Genomic DNA, 13,504 nt, shown 5'->3' on the forward strand with positions numbered 1-13,504 from the left:
TGCCCACGATGAATGTAATGGCAAGTTCCCTGTGTCTCATTTCTGGAACAACCCTTAAGTCGGCTGATGGCATAATAGCAAATCACAGCATGGCAAATGCTCTTCTACAAGGAGCCAATGCCATGTGATGTAAGTCAGTCCCTAAAAGTATGCTTAATGTGAGGATCAAACTTAGATTATCCACAGCAATATTCTTTGAAGTGTGGGATGTTATTATGTGTCAGGAAAAATAAATCTGTGTTCACAGATGTGTAGGAAAAGATAGCTTAAACAAGATTAAACAGTTGTCTTCATGTCGAACTTCTCTGAACCTTTAATATGCTTATGTGAATCTCCAAGAGGATAATGATATTTTCAAACCATTCCAGCTATGAATCCTTTTTCCTTTCTGGGAGTATCATGGGCAGGGCATCATGCAGAACTCATTTTGGAAAAATCTGACCTACAGCAATGGACAAACCCAACCAACTCTTGGGGAACTTTAGCATGCTCTCCATGTGTTAAGGAAGTGAACGCCTTGTGAAGTTAAGTGGTCTTCAGAGCTGTCCAGTATGATCAGTGCACAAAGATCACCCAGGCTGCAGACCTCTGGGTGGAGCTTTCCCTCTGTTTAGGATGACGGCTTCCCCTCAGCAGGGCATGTCTGATGTACAACTCACTGTACAAAGCATAAAAGTGAACATTCCTGTACTTGCAGGACACCCACTAGAGTAACTATTAAATTTGTAGCGTTTATTTCTGAATTTCAAACCCTTTCTTTAGGAGAGTCCCAACATCTACCACCTTAGCACCAAGGAAATGAACATAATATGGTCAATGTGCTTGGGTTGCCTTGATCAAGGTCCACACTACCTTCTATTCATCACTCTTACCAGAATAGAACTTTGTGTATACCCTCAGGGATGGGGAACTTAATTTTTAAAATCCCATCCTCAGTTAAAGAAAAAAAAATGGGATATTTCATAATATACCTTTTCTTTAAGCTGTATTTTTTATTTTAATGAGTTTCCAAACTTCTGGATCTTTTACTACTAGATAAATTGTGTTGTGAAATGTTGAGAATCAAAAACTAAGATAAGCTACAAAGTGGGCCCTCAGTGTATTTTCTGATCATGTACAATAGAAAGAGAAGTAGCATCATTAGCATCCTCTAAAGATTCAGAAACTATTAATATTAAAGACCATTCTTCTGTTAGACCCCAACATTTCCACAATAACTGTAGCTTTTTCTTTAAGCAATGCATTTTTTCTGATTTAAAGCCCCAAATCCAATTTAACATAAATCAACCCATTCAAAATGATCCAAGAAATATGTTGTTGTTGTTCAGTTGTTAAGTCATGTCCCACCCTTTGCGACCCCATGGACTGCAGCACACCAGGCTTATATGCCAAATGATAACTCCCAGTTGTTACAAGACATAATCAATTAAACCTTGAGGTGCAAATTTAGGAGAGGTTATCTTAGAAATATTGCATTTTTTTCAATTCAAAATGTCAAAATAAGATCTATTTACTTGAAAACTTTAAGCTTTCACGTCACTTTTATTTACATAATCATGATTTCACATGCCACGGGGACAGGACAATTTTAGAAAGTCCTCAAATTTTAAATTCACTCAAGACATCCAAGAAGAGTAGCCACAGGGTTCCAGAGGTTGATTTCCTAGGGTTGCAACATGTCTGAGCTGCAGGGAAAGAGGAGGTGAGGGGCCATGCAGCAGGCACATCTTCTGACCTAACAAGCAAGGAAACAGGCTAGATGCTGTGCAGATGCTTCGTTGGCTGTGGAAGAAATTAAACTTGTGTCCCATCCTCTCACTGCTCTTCCACTTGCTTAACATATAACTAGCTGTCTTACTTGGACATGGGGCTTAGAGGGTGGGGATTCAGAGACAGATGGCCTAGGCACAGCATGGCAGTTTCCTGAGAAGACTGTATCGGGAGTTCTATACTGTATCCAGATAAAATAAATGAAATTTCTGAAAGTCTCCTGGAATTTTTAAATTTTCATAAGAAACTGGAAAATATGACTATGAAATTTCATTAGCAAAGTTTACCCAGCCCTGGAGACATACAGTATTTAAGAAGCATAAATGAAGCTTTTACATCCACCCAACAGTCCCAAGCTAGATTTGCAGACTCAGACCCATTTGTATCTTAGCATCCACATAACAGGGCATGTGCTACAAGCCAGGCTTCAGCAATACGTAAACTGTGAACTTCCAGATGTACAAGCTGGTTTTAGAAAAGGCAGAGAAACCAGAGATCAAATTGCCAACATCTGCTGGATCATCAGAAAAGCAAGAGAGTTCCAGAAAAACATATATTTCTGCTTCATTGATTATGCCAAAGCCTTTGACTGTGTGGATCACAATAAACTGTGGAAAATTCTGAAAGAGATGGGAATACCAGACCACCTGACCTGCCTCTTGAGAAATCTGTAGGCAGGTCAAGAAGCAACAGTTAGAACTGGACATGGAACAACAGACTGGTTCCAAATAGGAAAAGGAGTACGTCAAGGCTGTATATTGTCACCTTGCTTATTTAACTTATATGCAGAGTACATCATGAGGAATGCTGGGCTGGAAGAAGCACAAGCTGGAATCAAGACTGCTGGGAGAATATCAATAACCTCAGATATGCAGATGACACTACCCTTATGGCAGAAAGTGAAGAGGAACTCAAAAGCCTCTTGACGAAAGTGAAAGAGGATAATGAAAAAGTTGGCTTAAAGCTGAACATTCAGAAAACTAAGATCATGGCATCTGGTCCCATCACTTCATGGGAAACAGATGGGGAAACAGTGTCAGACCTTATTTTTCTGGGCTCTAAAATCACTGCAGATGGTGATAGCAGCCATGAAATCAAAAGACGCTTACTCCTTGGAAGCAAAGTTATGACCAACCTAGACAGCATATTAAAAGGCAGAGACATTACTTTGCCAACCAAGGTCCGTCTAGTCAAGGCTATGGTTTATCCAGTGGTTATGAATGGATGTGAGAGTTAGACTGTGAAGAAAGCTGAGCGCTGAAGAATTGATGCTTTTGAACTGTGGTGTTGGAGAAGACTCTTGAGAGTCCCTTGGACTGCAAGGAGATCCAACCATTCCATCCTAAAGGAGATCAGTCCTGGGTGTTCATTGGAAGGACTGATGCTAAAGTGGAAACTCCAATACTTTGGCCACCTCATGCGACGAGTTGACTCACTGGAAAAGACCCTGATGCTGGGTGAGATTGGGGACAGGAGGAGACGGGGACGACAGAGAATGAGATGGCTGGATGACATCACTGACTCGATGGACATGAGTTTGGGTAAACTCCTAGAGTTGGTGATGGACAGGGAGGCCTGGCGTGCTGTGATTCATGGGGTCACAAAGAGTCGGACACGACTGGACGACTGAACTGAACTGAACAGGGCATGTGCATTAAGGTTCAGAGATGACAAACTAACACTACGTGGTCGCCTAGTAACCTAATTGAAGCACCTACAAAAGAAGTACATTTCATATCAATTCCGTGCCAGATATAACTCTGAGATGTAAATCCCTCAAAAGATCTTTCTGGGCTTGCTTCACACCTTCAGTTCAGCTCAGTTCAGTTCAGTCACTCAGTCGTGTCCGACTCTTTGCGACCCCATGAATCACAGCACGCCAGGCCTCCCTGTCCCTCACTAACTCCCGGAGTTCACTCAGACTCATGCACATCAAGTCGGTGATGCCATCCAGCCATCTCATTCTCTGTCGTCCCCGTCTCCCCCTGCCCCCAATCCCTCCGAGCATCAGAGTCTTTTCCAGTGAGTCAACTCTTCACACCTTGGAAACATGAAATTGCTACTATCTTCCACATTGTGGTAACTGTTTGCAAAGATAGCCAAAATGATTCTACCATCCCAGAACAAAGCATACCTCTTTTCAATACAACTCTGTAGCATTTTTCATTCTTTCCATCAAGAAAATGAAAATGTTAGTTATTCGGTCGTTTCTGACTCTTTTTGATTCGTGGAACATAGCCCCCTGGGCTCCTCTGTCCATGGGATTCTAAAGTAGTTTTTATTCTAAAACAGTTTTGTCCACCCCTTGAATCTGGGCTTGATCATGTGACTTTCTTGGCCAATGGAATATTTAAAAATGTCATGCAGCTCAATCTTGAAAAGCACTTGTTCATTGGGACATTTCTTATTTTGACTGCTGTGGTGTGAATAAGCCCAGCTAGAGTCTAGAGATATATGGTTCAGCTGAAAGCTAGTACCAGCACCAAACATGTAAGTAGGCTATTTTAGACCATCTGTTCCTACTCCAGCCATCCCCCGCAGGTGAGACCAGAAACACTGCCCAGCAGACTCCAGCCCAAACCTCTGACTTAAAGGTTGGTGAGAAAATTAAATGATTACTATTTTAAGCCTCTGTAGTGTGGAGTGGTTTGTTACACATCAATAGATTACCAGCACAGACCTATTCTTTCCCACATATCAAGCTGAACACTGTAGAAAGAAAAGCATAGAAGAAACTGTTGTCTATAAGAAATTAAATGTTTCTCACATGTACATCAACATAGGTTATGTGGGATCTCTCAGCTATCCAACACAACTTGGAGTGGTTTTGTGCTGCTGCTACTGTTCTTGCTGTATAGCTTAGTCAATCAAAACAAGTGTTCTCGAAAAATGGTCCTGGTGGTATTTCCTGCTGTTTTCTAGAATTAGCTTCAGTTCAGTTCGGTTCAGTTCAGTTCAGTCACTCAGTCATGTCCGACTCTCTGTGACCCCATGAATCACAGCATGCCAGGCCTCCCTGTCTATCACCAACTCCCGGAGTTCACTCAAACTCATGTCCACAGAGTCAGTGATGCCATCCAGCCATCTCATTCTCTGTCATCCCCTTCTCTTCCCGCCCCCAACCTTGCCCAGCATCAGAGTCTTTTCCAGTGAGTCAACTCGTCGCATGAGATGGTCAAAATATTGCAGTTTCAGCTTCAGCATCAGTCCTTCCAATGAACACCCAGGATTGATCTCCTTTAGAATGGACTGGTTGGATCTCCTTGTAGTCCAAGGGACTCTCAAGAGTCTTCCCCAGCACCACAGTTCAAAAGCATCAATTCTTCGGCGATCAGCTTTCTTCCCAGTCCAACTCTCACATCCATACATGACCACTGGAAAAACCATAGCCTTGACTAGACGGACCTTTGTTGGCAAAGTAATGTCTCTTCTTTTTAATATACTATCTAGCTTAACCTGTTAAAAATTAAGCCTCAAGAAGCTCCATCATCTCCTTCCTCAACTGAATTTAAAAAAGCCCAAGACTTTGTTAAAAGCCAAGTACTATAGAACTTCTATCAAAATATTTACTGAAAAGGCCCACTGAATTTAAACACTACTACTTCCCTTGTACTGCAAGGAGATCCAACCAGTCCATTGTAAAGGAGATCAATCCTGGGTGTTCATTGGAAGGACTGATGCTAAAGCTGAAACTGCAATACTTTGGCCACCTCATGCAAAGAGTTGACTCACTGGAAAAGACTCTGATGCTGGGAAAGGTTGGGGGCGGGAGGAGAAGGGGACGACAGAGAATGAGATGGCTGGATGGCATCACCGACTCTGTGGACATGAGTTTGAGTGAACTCCGGGAGTTGGTGATGGACAGGGAGGCCTGGCGTGCTGTGATTCATGGGGTCGCGGAGAGTCGGACATGACTGAGTGACTGAACTGAACTGAACTCATGAAAAAGTAACTTTTTAATCGAAGTGTAATTGATTTACAAAGTTGTGTTAGTTTCAGGTGTGCAGCAAAGTGATTCAGTTTTTATATATTTGTTTTCTTTTTATCTATATTATATATTATTTGATATTTATATATATATTATTTTTTCAGATTTACTTACATGTGGAATCTAAAAAAAGATGCAAATTAACTTATACATAAAACATAAATAGAAGCACAGATATAGAAAATAATTATGGTTAACAAAGGGGAAAAGGGAGAGGGATAAATCAGGAGTTTGGGATTAACATGTATACATTTAGTTCAGTTCAGTTCAGTCGCTCAGTCGTGTCCGACTCTTGTGACCCCATGAATCACAGCACGCCAGGCCTCCCTGTCCATCACCAACTCCCGGAGTTCACTCAAACTCACCTCCATCAAGTCGGTGATGCCATCCAGCCATCTCATTCTCTGTCATCCCTTTCTCCTCCCACCCCCAATCCCTCCCAGCATCAGAATCTTTTCCAGTGAGTCAACTCTTCGCATGAGGTGGCCAAAGTATTGGAGTTTCCACTTTAGCATCAGTCCTTCCAATGAACACCCGGGACTGATCTCCTTTAGAATGGACTGGTTGGATCTCCTTGTAGTCCAAGGGACTCTCAAGAGTCTTCTCCAGTACCACAGTTCAAAAGCATCAATTCTTCGGCGATCAGCTTTTTCCCAGTCCAACTCTCACATCCATACATGACCACTGGAAAAACCATAGCCTTGACTAGACGGACCTTTGTTGGCAAAGTGATGTCTGTGCTTTTTAATATTAGTACTTATGAAATTAACAACAAAGACGTATTGCATAGCACAGGGAAATATATTCAATATTTTATAATAACATGAAAGGATAGTATTACCTCCACTCTTGAAGTCACAAAAGTTAGGACTATGAGCTTTCAAACAAGAGAGATATGAATTCAAATTCTGGTTCTACTATTTAACAGCTTAAAAACTTGAGTATTAACAATAGTTATAATAACTAACTTTTATTAAATGTTTATTATGTACCAAATACTATACCTAATTATCATGTAATCCTTATAATAACTCTATAGGATAGCTTCTATTAATATTCCCATTTTTACTCTGAGGCTTGGAAAGATTAAGTGACTTCCCAAGAAATGCATCTGGTATGTGGTGGGGCCTGGCTCTGAACCCAGGCATTATGATTCCACAGAGTACCTTCTTTACCATTTTGACATACTTTCTCTCAAATTATGTAATCAAGTCACTCATTCCTCATTACCTTTTCATTTATTGAGTTAGTGATTAATTGATTCAGTCATTCTAAAATTATTTAAGGAGCATCTCTTACATGCAAGGGATTTCAAGTGCTGGAGAATCAATGGTAATGTGGTCCTTGCCTTAATAGAGTTTCTGGTTTAGTGGGGAAAGGAGATTCTGATCAAATTACTCAGGCTTTTCTTATATGAGTATACTCTGCACTCTATATTTAGGGCAACCTTTTTCTACTGAAGATTCATGTCACTCCTCCATCTAAAATCCTTGTCCAGGATTCTGGTGGTTTTAAAATATGTCCACAGATTATTTAACATTCTTCCTGTCCAGAAGTAAAACTTAATTTTCCTCTTTTAAGTGTGGGTTGGACTTGATGACTCATTTCTAATGAATACAATGTGGCAGAAGTGACAGTGTGTACGGAAGACATGGGTTGGGGAGAGAAGGGAGCAACCCTCATACAGCATAAGGAATTTCATGTTAAAGAGATTACTAGAGTTCAGTGCAATCTTCAGATGGGAAACTGCAGAGGAGCCCTGGTGGATCAGGCTGTGAGTTGCATTATATCCCTTTCATGTGAATGGATCCAACCAGACATATAGCCAGATCCCAAGTAAACTGGACTTCTATATCATCTCTTAATTATGGCAATTCTATGGTGTTGAGAGGAGAAGGAAAGGAGATTTAAAGGAGGTCGTTTTAAAGGATCAGGAGATTTCAATGCAGCAATGAAGGTCCCTTCTCTGTCTCTCTCTCTATATATATATATACTGTGAGACATCGTGCAGCTTTATTTACTCTTGAAATCATTACAACAGAATTATAGATTGACATGGGTAATGGCTAAACCATAAGCAAATTGGAAAGTACAGAAATGTCTCACACAAGTTCTATATATTTTTAATTGCAAGAATTACTCTTCCCAGGGAAAAAGTAATTACTGCCATTCCTCAATCGAATTATAGTGCCATATCTTTGTCCAAGTACGAATACTTTTGGGTCTGTATGTTAGAGTTTGCAGTGGAACACTTTACCCATCTGATTTTAAGAAGGAATGAGAATTAGACTAGGTATTTTTGTAGTTAGAATTTCAGTGAAAATATGCCATTTCATTTGCAGAGCATCAGCACTTAATTGTCTAATTATTCTTGGCATGAAAGAAATGAAGTTAACGTACAATCGAGGCAGAAAGGCAAGCAGAATGAGCTCTGCATGAAAAAATGTTTTGAATTGTATAAATAGTTTTGAACTGTGCCATTTTATTTTGGCTGGCAAACAATAAGATTCTTAACATGTGAAATTAGACCCATTGAAAAAACTAAAAGAGTATCGCAATGAATGCCAAGTTGTTCAGCAAGAAATCACGAAAAATTTGGCAAGAGCTCCAATTCACTTGAGGACTCCACAGGTCTTGGAAAGTAAAGTTAGCAGTAACTACTCAGCAATCAGGAAAGATAAGAAGGACTTCTACGAGGACAGAGAGCCCTTGAGTTCTATCAGCTTATAATAAATAGCATCTCAAAAGTAGCACTTTTCAGAGATAATATATAAATATTTTAAGTAGTGAAGCATAGGTGTGGGCTATTTTTTCCTGTACCATGTCCAGAAAATCTGCACATACACATCAAATTCTGCATCTAGGGAATCCGTTTTATTGTGATGTTTGCATTTTTAAACAATGTGCCTGACCTATTTGGAGGTTAATATAACTAAGTGGAGCCTATTTGCTGTTTATTATTTATAGAAGATTCACTTTGGATTAGGGCTTCTCAAGACACTTGTGTTTTAGCTGCATTATGAAGAGTTCCTGGAGAGCTCCCAACACCATAGCAGGCAAGAAAATGACAAGTGAGAATACAGACCAGCCTATAGCCTGCACTATAAAGGCTAAGATGAAAGTCAAGCACTTTCCTCCTTGTAAAGGCCACACTGGCCTCTGTCTAATAAGCACAAACTTGGGCTCTTAGAGTCACTTAATAAAGGACAGCTCTGCAAGTCAGTAAAAAAGGTTCTTCCCTTCAGAGGATCCCAACTACAATAAACAAAACAAAATGCCGGCCTTCCATTTAGGAGACTTTCTTAGAATTCCTTTGCTTATCTTACACCTATTAAAGGAAACAACCTATGAGTTTGCCTGGCTTGTGACTGATTATGAAACACCAAGGAATGGCTCCCAAGATGAGAAGAAACAAAAGCAAATTATAAGTAAATTAGTGTTAGAGTTCTGCCATCAACCTTGTCTGTCTTGCAGGCTAATTCTGGACAAGCTGACAGCTCCAATTCTGCAGACTCAAATAACCATGAATGTTTTTTAATACACAGGTTGGCAGGTTCTTTTGGTTTTGAAGGGATAAATTCTGAAAGCAAGAATGGCCCCTCTAAACAGTTTTCCAAGTCCTTGTGCTGAGAATATGAACTTCTCTCAATGGAAATCAGCCCAAGCGCCCACTGTATCTCTCCTTTTATCATTATGGTAATGAGTCCTGGAAGCTTTCCAAAATACAAAGCCAACTTGACAGTGACAAATATGAAGCAGAAGGCCACATGATGATTAGGCCATTTACTGACCAATGGAAAAAACCAGCCATGATAGACCCAAGAGTTAGAAAAACCAAGTATGTCACTAAGCTTAAGAAGTTCAGATCCATGGCATGGCCAGTGACTACAAGAGGGAAGGGTGACTTGTTCAGCCAAACAACTCTGCCTTAATACTGCTATTTACACAAGTGGTTGCAAAAGACTCATATATTTCAGTCCTCCCAGGGCTGGTGAGAGAATGAGATGAAATAACCTTTGTAAAGCACTTAATACAGTCTAGTGCCTGGGTCAGAGCAGGCACTCAATAAACGCCAGATTTCTCTTCCTTGCCCTGATGCTACCATACCCATTTGTCTCAGCATCACCAGTGCCTTCTATCCTGCTCACCTCCTCATCCCTAAGCTCTCCAGAGAGAAACCAGTTGGATAAGAGGCCAGAGGAACAAAATAAACATACAAGAACAGCAAGGAGAGGAAGTAATGGATTTGGAAACCGTTTTATGCTAAGAAATAACTCAGACTTGGTCTGGCTATAGTTTATATTCTCCCAAAAGCATACCTTGAGACAAGGATAATACTGCAAGTAGTTTATTTGGGAAGTTATCTGGGGAAAAACCACCATGCATGACACAGAAGGGTAAGACGTCAACAAGGTGCATTATTGAGTTAGTGGGAAATTGGAGCTTAAACCCACAGGGGTTCTGGAAGCTAATGTATTACATGCCCCAGTTCTTCTAACCAAGGGAAGACATACGGTGTATCCACTAAGCCCTTACTCGTCACTAGTTGATGGTTTCTTCTGGTGGTATCAACTTTCTGGCAATTTTGGCTTGCCCTATATGTTGACCAAACTGAGCAAGCAATCAGAAAAACCATCCTCTGGCAGACAGTCACAGCGGTTCTCAATAAGCAGCCTTCAGGGTTAAAGGATATCATGCCCCAAAGATATAAAAGGTATCCATCAGGGTCTGCCAGAGTGAGTAATCTGACTTTCCCAACCTGTAAAAGAGGTTGAAATGAGAAGTAGCACCTTGAGATTCTTCCTGAAGTTAACACTGTGACACTTGCCACTTCCATGGTGGCTGTTTGGATCTACATTAGATAAGGTCACAGTATGAGGAGTCAAAAATTCTGATTACAGAGTCATTGATAAATGATATGCTAAGTTATCTGTAACTCTCATTAACTATCCAGCCTGGAAACCTCCTCATACAATTTGGTTTTTAAGACAAACCGATAGGAACTGAAGACTTCCAAGGCGGCACTAGAGGTAAAGAACCTGCTGGCCAGTGCAGGAGATATAAGTGATGGTGGCTTTGATCCCTGGTTCGGGCAGATTTCCTGGAGGAGGGCATGGCAACCCACTCCAGTATTCTTGCCTGGAGAATCCCATGGACAGAGGAGCCTGGCAGGCTGCAGTCCATGTGGTCATAGAGTCAGACAGGACTGAAACAACTTACCACACACATACAAACACACAATAGGAACTGAATGTAGTATATTTCTCAGCTCTAAATTCATCACTTCCGTTTGTGTGGATTTTGGGTGTATTGTCAGACTTATCAAAACCATCAGGTTTGTGAACGTAGTAAACAGAGGTCTGATTTATTCTCTACCCTCTTCCCTTGTCTCACAGCAATCCCCCACAAAAGTCCTTTTTTAATTTCCACATATCATTTGACTTGTGGCTTTCATATCTTCAGTATTTCCAGAGGCTTCTGAAAATGATGGAAAGACAATATAAACGTAAATTCTAAGGTAGGAATAAAGTGTTGATAAGCTCCAACCTTAAAGTTTACAATAATCACTAGCGACCATTAATTATATCTGCTGCTGCTGCTGCTGCTAAGTCACTTCAGTCGTGTCCGACTCTGTGCAACCCCATAGATGGCAGCCCACCAGGCTCCCCTGTCCCTGGGATTCTCCAGGCAAGAACACTGGAGTGGGTTGCCATTTCTTTCTCCAATGCATGAAAGGGAAAGTGAAGTCGCTCAGTCATGTCTGACTCGTAGCGACCTCATGGACTGCAGCCCACCAGGCTCCTCCGCCCATGGGATTTTCCAGGCAAGAGTACTAGAGTGGGGTGCCATTGCCTTCCCCGAATTATATCTAGCATGAAGCAATTAATCCTAATAGTAGCAGTTTCCTTCAGTTCAGTTCAGTTCAGTCGCTCAGTCGTGTCCGACTCTCTGTGACCCCATGAATCACAGCACACCAGGCCTCCCTGTCCATCACCAACTCCCGGAGTTCACTCAAACTCATGTCCATAGAGTTGGCGATGCCATCCAGCCATCTCATTCTCTGTCGTCCCCTTCTCCTCCTGCCCCCAACCTTTCCCAGCATCACAGTCTTTTCCAGTGAGTCAACTCGTTGCATGAGGTGGCCAAAGTATTGCAGTTTCAGCTTTAGCACCATCAAAAAGGGACACAACTGTCTATGAAGAAAAGAAAGATGAAAAACAGCAAAAAAAAAAGGAGGGTTTAGTTATTTATAACAAAAAAAATTTTTTTGGAGAAATAAGGAATGAAAAGATGTATTTTAATTAACTCTTAGAAAAACCAGTTCTGAGATCACTTATTCCTCATATTTCAAAACAGAATTATTCTGTGGAGTCAGAAAAATGCCTATTTCTGAATTTAACTTTTTCATTTAAACACTAAGGAATGATCAGGAAAGTAGAGGTTATATAAATATCGATAGGTACCAGGCTGTCAGGCTTCCCAGGTGGCACAGTGATTAAGAATCTGCCTGCAATGCAAGAGACTCAAGAGATGCAAGTTCAATCCCTGGTTTAGGAATTTCCCTGCGAGAAGGAAATGGCAACCCATTCCAGTATTCTTGCCTGGGAAATCCTGTGGACAGAGGAGCCCAGTGGGCTACAGTCCATGCAGTTGCAAGAGTCAGACACAACTGAGCGACTAAAACAAAAACCACCAAATCTAATGATAAAAAAATATCAGAAAACTTCAAATTGAGGGACATTCTATGAAATACGAAACCAGTACTCTTCAAAAGTGTCGAAGTCATGAAAGTCAAAGAAAGACTGAGGACCTGTCATAGCCTGGAGGAAACTAAAGAGACACGACAGCTAAATGCAGTGTGTGGGCCCGAGCTGGGTCCTGGGACATAAAGAGACCGTGAGCTGAAAATCAGTGAGATCCAAATGAGTTGTTCAGTTTGGCTAAATGTATTCTATCAATAATTATTTCTTAGTCTTAACAACTATACCAAGGCAAGACGTTAACTTCAGGGGAGGCTGAATGATAGTTACATGCAAACTTTCCTGTTTTAAAACTTCTCTAAAAGTACATGAAAATGAAAAGTTAAAAAAAAAAAGGCATGAGAATTGAATATAAAATGACAGACTAACATAGTTCACATGAATAAAAGAGCTGTGTTTTGTGGATTGCCTGTTATATCAGTAACTTCCCGTGGTTTATGTTTCTTTACTGGCTTCACTTTCAAAAGCTTTTCATACGTAGGTCAAGATTTAGATTGCCAAGTTTTATTGCAGACTTTTAATAGAATATTTTCGTCAACATCTGTCTAGTAAGAATGGTCATGCTCTACAATTACAAGTAAACAGATATACCAGCTAGCATTTATCAAGTACTTACTATACACGAAACACTGTTATAAGTGCTTTGTTTGAATTAACTCATTTAACATGCTCGACAACCTCATGAGGCAGATCCTGTTATCATTATTCCTATTCTACAGATGAGACACAATTCAGTCACTTGCCCAAGGTTACACTGCTTTCCTGTACTTTTAATCACCACTGGGCTTGGCCTGCAGAACAATATCAGGGACACCAACCAGTTCAATCTTTTCTCAAATATGAAAGACAGAGAAAGACCACAGGATTAGAAACATCAGGTTAATATCCTGAAAAAGTATTCAGAAGGACATGGTTACAAAGCAGGTATTGAAAATTTAAAAAGCATTCCTCTCTTCTGAAAAAATTCATATTTTTGAGGGTTCTG

The sequence above is a fragment of the Moschus berezovskii genome, chromosome 22, assembly GCF_049115385.1.
Source record: "Moschus berezovskii isolate FMDL1 chromosome 22, NW_MosBer_1.0, whole genome shotgun sequence".
NCBI classification, from domain to species: domain Eukaryota; kingdom Metazoa; phylum Chordata; class Mammalia; order Artiodactyla; family Moschidae; genus Moschus; species Moschus berezovskii.